We start from the raw sequence: 15,742 nt of genomic DNA, 5'->3' as shown, positions 1-15,742 counted from the left end.
TCTGCAATAGTGTACTTTTAAGTACACACCAAGATCATTTTCTAAGCACTTGCAATGTCTATATTTCTTAGAGATATTATTACAGGTTTCACCGGGGAGGATAGCAGATAACAGCGAAGTCACGGAGGAAGAAAATAAGCCCGAAGTGAAGGTGAAGATCTTCAGGCTCCATCTTGGTCACGTTGCCCTGGGTCATCCGCTGCTACTGACGCGTTACAATCAGAGCCAGCTAAGGCCGGCATGGGACTGCGTTAAGGTAAACATAATCAGGGTTTTACTGTACTATCACATCTACGAAGGCTGCCCAGATCCCGCCCGGGATATCAAGAAATTTCCGCCAGATGGCGTACTAACCCCCCACCCTCCGATGATCCAGCCGACATCAAGTACTACGAAGTCATCCTCTGTGCGATGAAGAAGATCAAGATTCCGCCGGGCAAAGGCAATTTCTTTTGTTCAGGCAGGCCCATGCAGACAAACCAACTTTCTGGAGTGGGTGTGGAAGCGAGGACGCCATCTGCCACCAGGCCTAGATGGCGACGACCACCACGCAGACGGCCAGGAGGCTGAGGCACAAGCTGGTGGGCACGGAGCCGTACCCCTCGGCTGTCTTGTAGCCCAGGGTTGCAAGGATCGAGCGGGACAGTGACGCTCACGAATGCCACGACTGACGCGCGACGCAGGTCGTCCGGCCCTACCTTGGTTTAGTGTAAGAGAAGGCCTAATGGCATTGCCTACGCCGATAAAGACATTAGTCTATCTATCTTCTCCATTTATTTATTTAGCGTATGGCTAACACATCACATTACATATAAATACAGCAGTAATACATAATATTTACAGTTTGAAGTATTTACAGGTTCAAGTTATTTACATAGTCAACACACAAGGGTGAGAGCAGAAAAAGTCTCTAGGGTTTCCCTGGTAGGCGGTGAGAGAACACTGCTCCACAATGCGCCGACTGTTTGCTTCACAGCACCACAGCTGCACACTGCCAAATTAAGTATTCCCCATTTATGGAGGGAGTCGGCACATCTGCCATGGCCAGTGTGAATCCTGTTGATGATTGTCCAGGTCTTCCGTGGAAGATCAAAACCCTCTGGTTTGTTTTTCAGCCATGGTAGATTGTGATATTCTGATGGAACACTGGATATCCATACTTGCTTCCAGGCCTGAAGCAGATTAATATTATCGTCTGCTAGGTTTCTGGCTGTTCTAATACGTGAGTGTCTAGATTTTAGCTTGTTAATAAGAGCATTATTCTTGTTCCCGTGGATTGACAACTAACTGTTGTTAGTTATTATCTTATAATCTCGTAGAAGAGCATTTTTCCTACGGAGGTGAGGTGGTGGAATATGGGATAGAACAGGTAGCCAGTAAGTGGGAGTAGATCTAATTGTCCCTGATATCATACGCATAGTGTGATTCAGCTGAGTGTCAATTGATTTGGCGTGACTGCTGTTGAGCCATATCGATGAGCAGTATTCTGCAGCAGAGTACACAAGACCAAGATCTGAAGACCATAGGGTAGATGCTAAAGATCCCTAGGTGGTTCCACACTTCTTCTGTAAGATGTTGTTCCTTGATCGTAACTTAGCAGCCGTTTTCTGAATATGTTTCTTGAAGGACAGAGCGCTACCTGAACGAACTCTCCGCCCCTACCGAGAAGAGACCGTCATCAGGGAGAAGCAGCCACCCCCGCATCAAGAAGATGAAGACGATTCCGGCCCACCAGGAGAGGGCCACCTAGCCGCAACTCACGACTGCTCCCACAGAGGCCGTCGAACGAGGAATCATTCAGGAGAGGGCCTCAACAGATAGCGGCAATCAGGTGAGACCCAGACGTCCTCCTGAACAGTTTTTGCAGTGATTCTACTGTGGGTGGGGCCAGCGGCAGCCTACGTGCCGACTCTCGGTACGTTGCAATCGCTGTTCTGGTGCCCACCACAACATAGCTAGCACGTCACCCGGGGAGGAGCCCGTGTGTACCAACTGTGCGGAGCCTCGATCGGAGAGGGAGGAGGCCCGTCGTCATGTGCCAGTCCCCTCCAATAGGTCCCCGAGGTCAGAGACCAGGTTTCACGGACCTCATGGAGACCAGGTGTCATCGCAGCTCCTAGAACTTCTAGCAACATGGCTTGGCTTAGTATTCACCACGGCCAGAACTAGCCGGAGCAATGACTGGCAGACAGATTCTTTGAATAATCGAACTGGTTTGAAACGGGTTGATGACTTGCACATTATACTTGTTTTTAACTAACATACCTGGCCTTTTCCAAACCACATCCTTCACATGTGTAAGTAGACCATGGCAGGTTTTATCTGTAGGCAGTGGCGTGTGGTGAACATATTAATTACCCCAGCTGCAAAAAGGGTTTAAAAATTTATAAACAATCGTAGCCCCACTACACTCTCTAAAGTCAAAATTACCATTTTATGAGGCTGCGTTTTTCGTGGAAAGGTCTACCTGAGAACCCCCCTCCCCCAAACCCCATGGCACTACAGGGCCTTGGCCTACCGAGCGACCGCTGCCCAGCCCGAAGACCTGCAGATTGCGAGGTGTCGTGTGGTCAGCACGACGAATCCCCTTGGCCGTTATTCTTGGCTTTCTAGACCGGGGTCGCTGTCTCACCGTCAGATTGCTCCTCAATTCTAATCACGTAGGCTGAGTGGACCTCGAACCAGCCCTCAGGCCCAGGTAAAAATCCCTGACCTGGCCGGGAATCGAACCCGGGGCCACCGGGTAAGAGGCAAGCACGCTACCCCTACACCACGGGGCCGGCACCCGAGAAAAAATATTTCAAGAATATTTTCAACCACATGCTCGCATATACTTCCAAATTGATATTCACGGCAGTGACGACACCATCATAATTTAATCTATAACAGATTTTGAACAATGTACTTACTGTTTCATCCGGTGACGCTTTGTGATGGTACAGTCATGGTTTTCACAAAAATATACTGGGACTAACGATAAGTTTTTTACTTAAAAAGCCTAATCTGAACTAATCAGCAAAATTAAATAGGTGTTTTACTGTCACTGAAGTTTTATAGTTTCACTTGCGTATTGAGTGTACGTGAATCAAGGGCAAACGAGGAAAAATATTTGTAACTACGTATAACACACGTTATATTCGTTAGGAATGCCACAGATCTCGCGAAACCTTCACCTATAATCCAAGAGGAACCCTACAAAAATTCACTATATACCAATATCACAGACAACCAAATACAAAATCCTTTTTCTTCGCGCTTAACTCTGTGTTGATGCTGGGCAACCTAAATATTTTTCTGCGGCTATCGGAACACATACTCCACACGTCCCATCAATGAATATCTTGAAAAAACTGTATACATGCCGGAAACCAAAAATATAATATATTCTATATTACAATTTATTTCATAAACTGGCTATATCTTTATTAGCAAGACGATGAGTAATTGGCTATACTGTTAAGATGTTGATATTTTTATTGCAGTCTCTAGTGTGTGGCGCTGAAGACTTCGAGTGTCAAGTATTAAAACTGACATTACCTTACCTAAGCTAGCTGGCCTGTCGCCGTAGATTGCTGTCGGGAAAGGCCTAGAGCTCCGCCTATTTCCCAGGACAAGGAAGCTTCAATTGCATGCGTCACCCAAGCGACCTTAAATTTCGCTGGTTTAGCTCTCTTTTGCGCCAGTAAGGAAACCCAACTCGCTGGAGAAGTTGAACTGCGGTAGTGCGAGCGGGTTGTCGAGACAGCTGTACTTGGCTTGGCTTAGATCTTCGCAATTTTTTAAACACTATAAAAAGCGTTCTAAGGAATAATTAGAAGATGTTAATGCGAAGTTCTTTACCCCAGCAGCGCTGGGGTAGGTGGGGTTCAGTGCACGCCAGTGCCTATAGGCATCCTTCTATTCTGCCTATGGGATTTTTTCCCGGCCCTTATTACCAAAGTCTAGTACCAAACCACACAACCCGATACCTAATCTGCCTGGTAACACGTTTGACATGGGGACTGGCATGATAATTCCCTGGTATCACTACTTCCCAACACTCTCTGCTGTCTCTTTCTCTTACAATTAACAGTATGGTGTGGGAGATCTGGCTTATGTTTATCGCCACGCAGAGGGTATGGGATATGGGCCCCTCCCACCCAAAAGTTAAAAAAAGTCTCCTCCTAACTCTACAGCAGTCTGCAAGCTAGTCAACACACTACATCACTTGGACGCCTGATCACTCTCAAGCAGCTTGTTACCAAGCCGTCAATAATTGCCTCATGGACATATTTGATGCATACGACCAGCACACCAGCCACAATGATAGTGGCATAAGCTGCCTTTCGCTCTCTTAGTCCACCGGGAGCACCTAAAACCTTGTTTATCTTCTAGTCAGCAGCTCGAGTTCAACGCTCTTGGGATCCGGACTACATCAACCAGACCCGGACTTTCAAAGCTCCTTCAGTACTGGAATTTTAAACATCATTTTCAATATTATAAAACTTCAGTGAATTAAGTACTGTCATCTGTGATAACAATTTACTCAAACCTATTTCTTCTAAATTTCAGTGGGAACTTATTAACCTCAACTCTCGAGTATTTCTTCTAAGCCTTGGTGGGTGGACTCAGCTTCAAATTTATTTTCAGTGAACTTGTGTGATCTGCATTAGGGACATTCCAGACTTACTTCAATTAAATTCTGAGAACAGCGATTTTTCGCTTTTCTAAACAGTTTCTACAGTTTCAGCTTACAGATTTTGAATTTTAAATGATTTGTTGTTGTTCAAAACTTTTTCCTTTCAGTTAAATGGTCCTTTGTATTGTATAACTTCACCTCCCCTTTACTTTTATTTATCTGTAATTTGTCTAATGTTTTTCAACGTCATTACACTTTAAATTCAACTTCGCTATAGATTTGTCTTTTGTTAAATTAAATTTTGTTATCTAAATTATTGGTTTTCATCCCAGTACATTCCATCACCTTGTATGCTTATACTTCCTCCATCCTTTAACCCATCTTCCATATATTGTCCTAATCCCAGTAAGACTATTCATTTCCAAAGAGTGACGTAGTTTGTCGTTGCTTTCATTGCTGGACCAGAAAGTGCTGTTGCAGCACGACAAGACTTGTGCTTAGTACCTTTATTAATCATCAGACACACCGGTTATGCTCTGAATGTCAACCTCAGGAGTTTCCATACTGGCACACCGGTAAATGAGACTGGAACTTGGGTGGAAGCTACATTTTGTTCTGAAATATACCAAGAATCAAACGCGAAAACATTGCATACATAAAGTTTTATAACAATATGCTTTACGTTGCAACGACACAGATAGGTCTTATGGCGACGATGTGATAAGAAAGTGCTAGGAATGGGAATAAAGTGATCGTGGCCTTAATTAAGATACAGTCCCAGCATTTTTCTTGATGAGACCATAGAGAAATTATAAAAGGCTAGTACACTGTCTGTGTTGAATTCATTCATAAGCCAAACCAAATCCCATGGCACAATAGCACTGATGGACCTTGGCCTACTAAGCGGCGATTGCTAGGCCCGGAATGTCAGGTGGTCAGCTCAACATATTCTTTCGGCTGATATTCTTGGCTCTCTAGATCGAGGTGCTATATCACCGTCGGATAGCCACTAAATTGAAATCACGTGGGTTGAGTGAACCTCGAACCAGCCCTCAGATCCAGATAATAATTCCTGACCTGGTCGGGAATCGAACGCAGGGCCTCCAGGTAAGAGCCAGTTGCGCTAATCCTAGGCCGCGGGGACGGCTCTATTAATTCATAGTAATAATAAATACGTAGCCTATAATTTGTATGCCGGTTTTATATATTGTAATATGTTTACGTACAGGGACGTCACCAGGAATTTTATTAACGGGGAGAAACTCAACATAGGCTAATTCCAAACACAAAGATTCTTATTTATTATTTTACACTATTCTGTTGTCCATAATATTACGAGTTAGTTAATTAATTATATTTTCTGTCTCCCTGTTACTGCAAATTGACAGACACAAAGAGTACTAAAAATTTATGAGGCCGTAATGCATTCCAAAGTGGGGCATCTATCTCCCTCCCTCGCCCTCTGTCCCTGCCGATAGTGATGTTCAGAAACCTGGTGTGTTGCTCAGGACAAGGCCAGGAAGTATTGAGTTAAAAACATGTAATGCTGGAAATAACGAGCGAAATATACTGAAATGTTTCCTGTCTTCTGAAGAAATTGACAACATCGAGATTTTATGGAACTGTGAACATGCGAGGCGTTTCTTCCAAAATAGATTACTTTTCAGTGGTTAGTTGAAGAAGATGTAGGAGCTGTGGTATTTGGCCAAGCTTTGTAAAGATCTATTGTGAGGAGCTCGCTGACTGTGTTGGTGGAGGGTTGCTACGCTGGTTCTTCTTGTTCTTTTGTAGACACCTGACTATTAGCGTCATGTACACTTCCAGTGAAGTTCAGAGTTGCCACCCATCTTGCTACATATTCTTGAAATATTGGTAAATATACACCCTCTGTTACACTTTAAGTGTTCCGATGTGTATTGTGCACACTGTTTTGAAATATCGACCGGATTATCCAATGTAGGACTTGAAATGTTCTCTGCATTTGAATTTGCAAACACCACTACCATTAAATTGCTTTCATTTCTCCCCTGAAGTAAGAGGTGGGTCTCTCTACGGACAGGAGATTTTTGTGGAGAAGGCGAGGGATTTAGCGGCCGTAATTTTCCGTAGGTTCAGCACTAAGTGGGCTAGAGTGGTTAGCCATAACTCCAATCTCCTTTGCACCAATGAATTAGCCTGGTACTAATTTTTGGTGCAGGCTGACTGAACCTCAGGGCCATGCGTCGCTGCAGAAGTGGAAATCTTGTTTCTTAATTTGTTTTTACTTCCTGACGGGAAATCGAACACACGACCTTCCGGGTGAACCGAGAATGGCTGTTCCGCCTCGGTAGGGCAGCCCCATACCTTGCAAGTGCATAACATTTATAAACTACTATACAATAATTGAGAAATGCTAGAAGTCAATCCCATAGACCTTGCTTGAGCACTTAGCCAACTGGTCCAAACAACAGCTAAGGCGAGTGGAATGCACAGGTCATACAAATATACCTTCATTCATTCAGAATTCAATCAATGAATGCTTTAAAACAACAAACTATTTTGAAATTCCGTAGTCATTTGTTTTAAATCAGGATATTCGAAAAAAACAACCTTTTATCGATAATATCTCAGATTCAAATGGTATTGCGTGACGTATGAGCAGTGATTTGAAACGGCTATTTCCATGTGATCAATGTATATATGGCCACAAATGGCAGCTTATCACTAGTTATTTATACGGAAGTAGACAGCATATTTGATGTGATTCGTTAGCTGCGCATGATACTGCCGTATGTTATGACTTTTGTTTTAAAATTGATATTTTTACTAGAATCAGCCATTGGAGGGAACAATCTAGGTGTAGGTCACAAAAGTGAAATGTGACACACGTGGCATGAGATAAACAGATAAAATAGATTTAGGATTTGCAACGCGTGAGGAAACATTTTCCTACTGCATTATGATACTAGATATATATTAGGGCCAACTTGTTTATACTGCGTACCTTGGTGATTATTTTTGTTTGTTTGTTTGTTTGTTTGTTTGTTTGTTTGTTCATCCAACCCTTACCCCGTTTCCCTACGGGGTCAGGTATGAGGTGAGGTGAATCTGTCGTGGCGGGTTTTTATGACCCGATGACCTTTCTGCTGTCAACCTCACTAAAATAGTTAATGAGATGAAATGAATGGCTGTATATAGACTATGGTAGTAGGAAGGGGGAGGGTGCAACCCGGTGCCGGCACATAGCCTACTCTTGTCGAACAGCAGCAAGGGGACTGCTCAAGTCTTAACGTCTCCATCCGACGGACGAATCACTATCAACAGTGTCAAATGCCCTCACTCGATGTGAACACTGCGGAGAGGTTTGGAACCTAATCCACGCTTTCGGCAAGCAATCTAGTGATTAGAAATTATATACTACCACCTCCTCTACCCTGCCGACCAACATTCTGATAGTGAAATGTTTTTCGACCAACGGGACTCGAACCGGATAACCACAGTGTCAGACCGTTTGGACTTCAACGCCTTAACGATAATGGCCAACAGGCGGGCTACGTACCTTGGTGATTACGTGGAAGAATTTTAAGTTGAATAACACATGTATGATTTCTTTTAGGGTACATAAAACACTACACAAGCGAATTCCATATCGCAGTTGCCATTCATAAGCTTAGTTCGTAATGCCGAAATAATTATTCCATATCTCGCTCCTTGGCACAACGATACAACGTAGTGGCCTTCAGTATAAGGGCTCCGGGTTCTATTCCCGGCCAGGCCAGGTTTTTAACTGTGTAAGGTTTATTCCTCTGTCTCGAGGATTGGGTGTTTTTATTCATCTTGATACACACCTCTATCGAGCTCGATAGCTGCAGTCGCTTAAGTGTGGCCAGTATCCAGTATTCGGGAGATAGTAGGTTCGAACCCCACTGTCGGCAGCCCTGAAGATGGTTTTCCGTGGTTTCCCATTTTCACACCAGGGAAATGCTGGGGCTGTACCTTAATTAAGGTCACGGCTGCTTCCTTCTAACTCCTAGCTCTTCCCTGTCCCATCGTCGCCATAAGACCTATCCGTGTCGGTGCGACGTAAAGCAACTAGCAAAAAAAAAAAAAAAAAAAGTACACACCTCTTCATCTTCATACAACACAGCAAATTACCCACTACCGCACAACTACCGCAGAAGCACTCAATAGCGAGCACATATCTTCCCAGAGTAGGTGTCAGCCGTAAAACTAGGCTGTATTTACATGAAGTGTCGACTACAATAAATTGAGAAAAATGCCAGGGATGAGCAGATAATAATTGATCTTCGTGGCAAATTATTTCGTGCTATTCAGTGGTCATTTGACATGTAAGTGTTGTCAATTTTGCGATTGGGTAAATCAACAAGATTGAAGAAGAATTTTCTATTGCGATTTTTCTGTTACGTCGAATAACTTTCCCAGCCGAGGAAAAGAGGTCAAAATTATTTTACCTCTCAAAATATATCGAAAGAAAGAAAAAGTTACCTGGTACACGCATATGTTTCTGATTTTAGTCTGTAAACGTGGGGGTAGTGTGCCTGCCTCTAACGTGCAGGATCCGGGTTCGATTCCTAGAAAATGTAAGCACTCTAATTTTGAACTAAGTGCTGAAATAGCGTTTATTCAACCTCGTGAGTCAACAGAGGAATTTTCGAATATGAGAGACAAGTGGATCCGGTCGCGAAACCCAAGGGATACGACTGAGGGGTTCGTCACTCGGACCATATCCACAGGCCACCTGGCTAGGGAGCAGCCATCTTGAAAATCCAAGACTCTCAATGGGCTGCTGCACCTCACGTTTGTTTGATTTGGTTCGTTTATGCCAGTAGAATATAATAATCTTAAAATGGTCTATTAAATATGTCGGTAGTGAAGAAACAATACCTCGTATGTCACAATTCTCTTCCTATCCATTATTTTCAGTAGGATTTGTTACGCCTCCCAGCCACACATGGATGTGCAGTCCATCAGAACAGTTTTCGTTGTGTTCATTTTCGCGCTGGAGGATTATATGTTTGCATGACGTATTTACGCACTACTACAGTATAATGCGTTTAAAGTTCATTTTCGTTTACCCGTCAGCATAGGAAAACGAATACAACGACAATTGTTCTGATGGACTGCATATCTGTTATGTGGCAGGGAGGCGTGACCAGTCTTAAGCAGAAGGGCATTGTGGTATACGGTGTTTTGCCGGTGCAGCGACGATATATTCATGAAGTATTCACGCATTCCTACAGTGTAATGCAGTTAAGGTTCGTTTTCCTTCACACGTTACCACAGAAAAATGAACACAACGAACACTGTTCTGGTGGACTGCATATGCATGTGTGGCTGGGAGGCGTGACCAGTCTTAAGGAAAATAATAGATAAGAAGCGCATTGCGAGATATGACCTTTTGCGCGAACAGCGACGTTTTAACCTATATTTGCAATTATCTCCAAATTAGGGAATCTTATCGAGATAAATCTTTAACTGTCGTTGATTAAATCGAAAGGGTTTTGGCAAAGAAAGCAAGCAAGCTCTGCAGTCTTACATGTTATTATCAAAGCTGCAGGACCTCCAGTTTTACCAGGAATACACACCACAGTGAGTCTTACTTCAATAACCCGACACGTTACGGCCGGTATTCCATCAGTGGTTTATTTTTCTTGTGAAGGGAGTGACGATGTCATTAAACTCCCTGAAATCAGTGTACTCCAGTACCCTGTCAACGTCTGTACTACAGGTATTAGACATTGCTTCTGAACAACTTGAAGACGGCCTATGCTGTATGGACTCTCACTTTCCCATTCAGAATAATCAAATGCCATCTTCATCTGGAGGAGAAGAGAACATCCTGCACCTACAATTCAGATTGGCCCATATTTTTTCACTATATGTTCGTCTGTCTCTCTTCTTCTTCCCCTTTTCTTTTTACATTTGGCTTTACGTCGCACCAGCACAGATGGGTCCAGTGGCGAGGATATGGTTAGAAAGGGCTAGGAATGGGAAGAAAATGGCCGTGGCCTTAATTAAGTTACAGCCAAGCATGTTCATGGTTTGAAAATGGGAAACCACAGAAAACCATCTTGAGGGCTGCCGACAGGTTCGAATCCACTATCTCCCGAATGCAGGGCCAACTCGCTCGGCGTGTCTGTCTTATAGGAATGCATATGGAGAGCATTGTACGGTAATTGGCATAGCACGTCAGGAAAACCAGTGTTTCCGCTCGAATGGTTTCGAGATCTGACTTTGAAAGCACCACTCATCGTACCTATCAGTTTACATTTAAATGCTCAGTGTATAAGGCACCTACATTTCTTCTTCCTAACTCCCTTCCGCACCGGGCAAGTGGCTGCACGATTTGGGTCACGTAATTATCAGCTTACATTCGGGAGATAATGGGTTTGAAACCAACTGTCAGTAGCCCTGAAGATGGTTACTCGTGGTTTCCCACTTTCTACACTCAGCAAATGTTGGAGCTGTTCCCTGATTAAGGCCAACGTCGCTTCCTTCTCACTCCTCCTATACCATCGTCGCCATACGACCTATTTGGGTCGGTGCGACAAAAAGCGAAATATAACTACCTTCCGCAAGGAACTAAGGTAAATCAAAATGTATCAAAATGTGATGAGACATGTCGACTCCACATGGCCAGATTGCACTTACAAATACACTTATGGAGTAAAATTTTAGAACTTCGTTCGTCTTGCATACCAATGTACCACAAGCTAAATAATATGGTACACTGGCCCGAAGGAAAACACGGACCCTTCGACTTATCGGAGGCTCTTCCTGTCCGTTGTTGGCCGGTATCCAGGTTCAGTCGTCGTTTACTCGGATGGTTCGAGGGCAGAAAGAAAGTGGGCTGTGCGTTCGTTAGGTACCGATAATGATAGGCTTCTTTTCTCTCTCCCGGAAACATGTCGTGTGTATACAGCAGAGCTCTACGCTATTTGTGAAGCTCTGTGGTACGCACTGTCCGATGAGCGCCGACACTTTCTGCTGTGTACTGACTCTTTGAGCTCGCTACAGTCTATTGATACCTGTCTTCCTCGGTACCCGCTGGTGCAGTTGACCCAGGACCTGCTGGCCGGTGGTTCGGTTGCCGGCACCACAATCACGTTTATGTGGCTCCGAAGCCACATGGGTGTAGAGGGAAACGAGTTAGCGGATAAGGTTGCCCCCGTTGTCTTACAAGGTTCCAGCAAGTGATCTACGTTCTCAGCTGAGACATTTGGTTATGTCCCATTGGAAGATGGAGCGGTAGGCCACTCCACTTACAAATAAGCTGAGAGCGATAAAAGGTACAACGAAGGTATTGTTGGGAGATCAGAAGAATGCACATACCCGGTGAGGTACGGGGCGAAGGGGTTTTCACCAGCAGAGCCAGTGACGCAATGGTTACCATAGCAACTCCACTACTACCCAGGCGACATTATATTATCTTCTACCGGCAGCTTTTCGCTCTTGTCAGTTGTAATCCAGCAAACTACAAAGTGTGAGTCAATGTTTTCGTGTAGCAGATAAGAGCAGATAAGGGCGATCTGTCTGGGCAGAACAGAAAGTTCGTGCTTGCAGGCAACATTCCTCATTCTTGCATTCTTCTCATCTCTACACAATATGGAGGACTTCCCTTCGGGCTTCTCGGAGGGAAGCAGTGGTATTATGTCGTCTTCGGATCGGACACGTTATAATAACGCACTCCTATTTACTGAAAGGAGAAACCCCTCCGGTGTGTACTTACAGCGATCATCTTACCGTGGTGCACATCGTTACGGAGTGCGTTGACCTGGGCCACCTGCGCCATGGTCTAAAACTCTCGAGTACCATCTCCCTCATCCTGCGCGATGATGATCAGACAGCAGACCTCGTCATCGTTTTATGAGGGATAGTGGTCTTTCTTTCGTGTGTAATATTGTCCTTTGTCTTAGTGTATTTCTGTTAACTGGGCTTTTATCCCATTGACAGTATCATAGTGCGTGTTTTCGTATTTTAATGTGTTCTTAACTTCTAACTTGAATTATATATATATATAACAGTCGCTGCCGGGACAAAACATCCTATGTGAAATACTTCAGTAAGGTTCTGTCATCTAAGGTGCAATATTGTGTGAATATCGTGAAGGCATTCTCGCTTTCTTAATATATGTGCTGCGGGTCAGTATATCTCCAAAATATTATCACATAGGAGGTTTTGACCCGGCAACGACGATTTGTATATCTGTACTTCCAGGCAATGCCTTATTCGATTGTCGCCTGTATTTTTCTATAATTTTATTAGAAAATAAGGCATTGCGAGTTAGATCCACTAATTGTTTTAATCTCATAACCATTTTTCATCACCGTGTCTTTTAAACTCTAGTCAGTGGATACATTTTAAAATTTTAATTATCATCTCATGTCGTCCATCTGGTACCATTTGGGGCCGATGACTTTAGATGCTAGGCCCCTTTAAATAACAAGCATCGTCATCATCATCATCATCATCATCATCAAATAATATGGTTCCTTATCTACCAAATGAAGCGCCTATTTTTACAGCTGAATTACCGAATTATTATACAGGGCAGTACAGCTGCACCTATTCACTCAGTTTTATGCAAACCGCACAAGCATCGTCATCATCATCATCATTAAATAATATGGTTCCTTATCTACCCAATGAAGCGCCTATTTTTACAGCTGAAGACTTAGCTATACGTGAATTATTATATAGGGCAGTACAGCTGCCCCTAATCACTCAGTCTTATGCAACCCGCAGATTATAGTCTAACTTAAAAATATTGACCTTGGATACTCACAGCAATATTTGGTCTTACTACGCTATGTATAGTTCGTATATTCGTGTCAACGAAATTATAAAATACCGAATGATGGTAAAGAATCGTGAAAATTCGGTATCACAGGAACGTCATGTACTGAGAATATGATGGCTTAATGACTAGAAGTACTATTGACATAGGCCTAAGAGCTGTAAGATTAATTACTAGTCATTACAGCCGAGCGTTCTGAAAGTTAGAGAAGGAAATTAGCTTTAGTTAGTTGGAGGTTCGAGTCTGATATAGGAAGTATATCTTTATTTATTTGTTAATGTTCGAGTGAGTCACGTGGTTGAAGACAAATCTAAATCATGATCAATTCTAATATTGCAGGTGCACTGTTACACTTGTTTTTAAGTATCTATTAAAAGAGCTCTGTGCAGCAAAGTAAGCCGTTAGCGACAGAGGTGCAATGGGCTTGTGTATGGCTGTTCGATTAATGAAGCAAAAGATGACCACCTCCTTCGTTAATGGTAGTCTGAACACGGTGAGGGAGAGACATTTTTGCTTGCTGCAACATATGTGGTGGATCCTGCCTGCAGGTATCGATGATCAGCCGCCGTAAAGGATTCTGGCTCTCTGGCTCCTTTTCATAGACTTTTTCCTATAAATAACCCCAGTGGAAAAATCTAGAGGAGTAAGCCAGCCATGTGGCAGGTCCCCCTCGTCCAATCCATCGTCCAGGATAGGTCCTATTGTGACCGTTCGCGATACTGTAGATAACATATCGGGACACCCTGTAATAATAATATGCCGTTTTCCGTGTAATTCCGTGATGATTAGTCGCATAACTAGCAGATTCTAACACTATACGGGACACGAACCACTCGCCACTGTTTTAAGGGACGAAAGACTCTTTGCGCGTAATGACGAAAGTGAGTCATACACTAGCCAGCAATTGGAAATTTTCTTTCTCTTGTGGGAGTGAGTTAGAAGAGGCAAATATCACGTGACAGCCAGTGGGCTGTACCTAATTAAGTCGGCTTAACCCAGGGAAACGTAATTCTCTAAATATTTGTTGGTGTATTCAGTGATGCCAGCCAAAAACCTTCACTGGTTTCAAAATTTCAACGGTGAGAATAATAATATAAATCACGTGACTCCTGACATACGGACCGAATATTTATAAGTAAGAGCTCGTCATAATCAGATAATTTTTTAGGTAATTATGACAGCAAAACATATTCCAATAAGTTAATGTATCATTAATTAAGCTATGTGTATGGGTGCGGCGAATTACGAGAAGTCGTTATGAGTCTGGCCAGCGCGAGCCTATGTTGGATTTTGTCGAAGCGTAGTGTCAACCATTGGGAAAGTGCTAGGTGACGCTTTGATGATTATGATTAAACCTACCATCCTACAGGAATAAGATTCGATCAGTAGGATATAGGCGGTCAGAGCTATCTTATGATATGCGAATCAATTCCGACAAACGGTTATTACCGGAACGATATCCGAGAAGTAGGCGTGGTTACCTCCCACCCACGACTTTAACCCTCTTCAGCAAAAAAGAAGTTGGATTAACGACTATCTAGCTATTATCTACTGTGTTCTCGGACCATCCAGACGTATCGTTGTTCGCACGGTCAAGTGAAGTTGTGCAACATATTTATTTGTGGTGCAGTGTTTCGCTTGTAACATGTAGGCCTAAGTGGTGAAACACCGTGAAAATTGTAACTTTGAGTACATTAATTACTCATATGCCACAGACTGTGAAGTGTTTGTATATTTACGATATTCCGTACTATGTTGTAGGGTAATCATCAAAGTTAGTGTACCAGGAATAATCTACCTACAGTGAGCTGCGTGGTATCTCAGCTACATTTATGTATGTGTAAAGAACTGTGCGTGTGGCGCAATTGAAGTACAATTGGTCGAATACACTGAAGTGTCGTGAACACGCAGTCAACATTACGACTATAGAGATGAAAGGAGAATTTATTAAGAAAATAATGGTTCACCTATAATAATAATAATAATAATAATAAAAATAATAATAATAATAATAATAATAATAATAATAATAATAATAATAATAATAAACGGGTATCATCTGCCGAATATGTAAACGTGATGAGTGAGTTGTCTTACATTTTTGAGGTATTGTAAACTAGGCAAAATTCAGATCCTTAACATCAAGTCACAGTGCTAGTGTGCGTACGCGCTTTTTCAATAACATTTAAGTGTTAACAACTGTATATGCAAATTATAGGATCAGGGTAATGAAACTGTGGAACACCATAATTACCGGGTTGGCTTACTTAAGTATATGAGTAATTCTAACCATACCTGATTGTGGTGCGTATCATCTAATTAACGCA

At 43.0% G+C, this 15,742-nt stretch overlaps 1 pseudogene; it reads right to left on the bottom strand.

Annotated features, from left to right (window-relative positions):
- LOC136863487 (uncharacterized) overlaps positions 1–12,410 on the bottom strand; it is a 30,841-nt pseudogene extending 18,431 nt beyond the window's left edge.
- Between the last annotated feature and the right edge of the window lie 3,332 nt (positions 12,411–15,742).

This window comes from Anabrus simplex, chromosome 2 (genome assembly GCF_040414725.1).
Source record: "Anabrus simplex isolate iqAnaSimp1 chromosome 2, ASM4041472v1, whole genome shotgun sequence".
NCBI lineage: Eukaryota > Metazoa > Arthropoda > Insecta > Orthoptera > Tettigoniidae > Anabrus > Anabrus simplex.
This window is presented reverse-complemented; position numbering and strand designations above follow the sequence as displayed.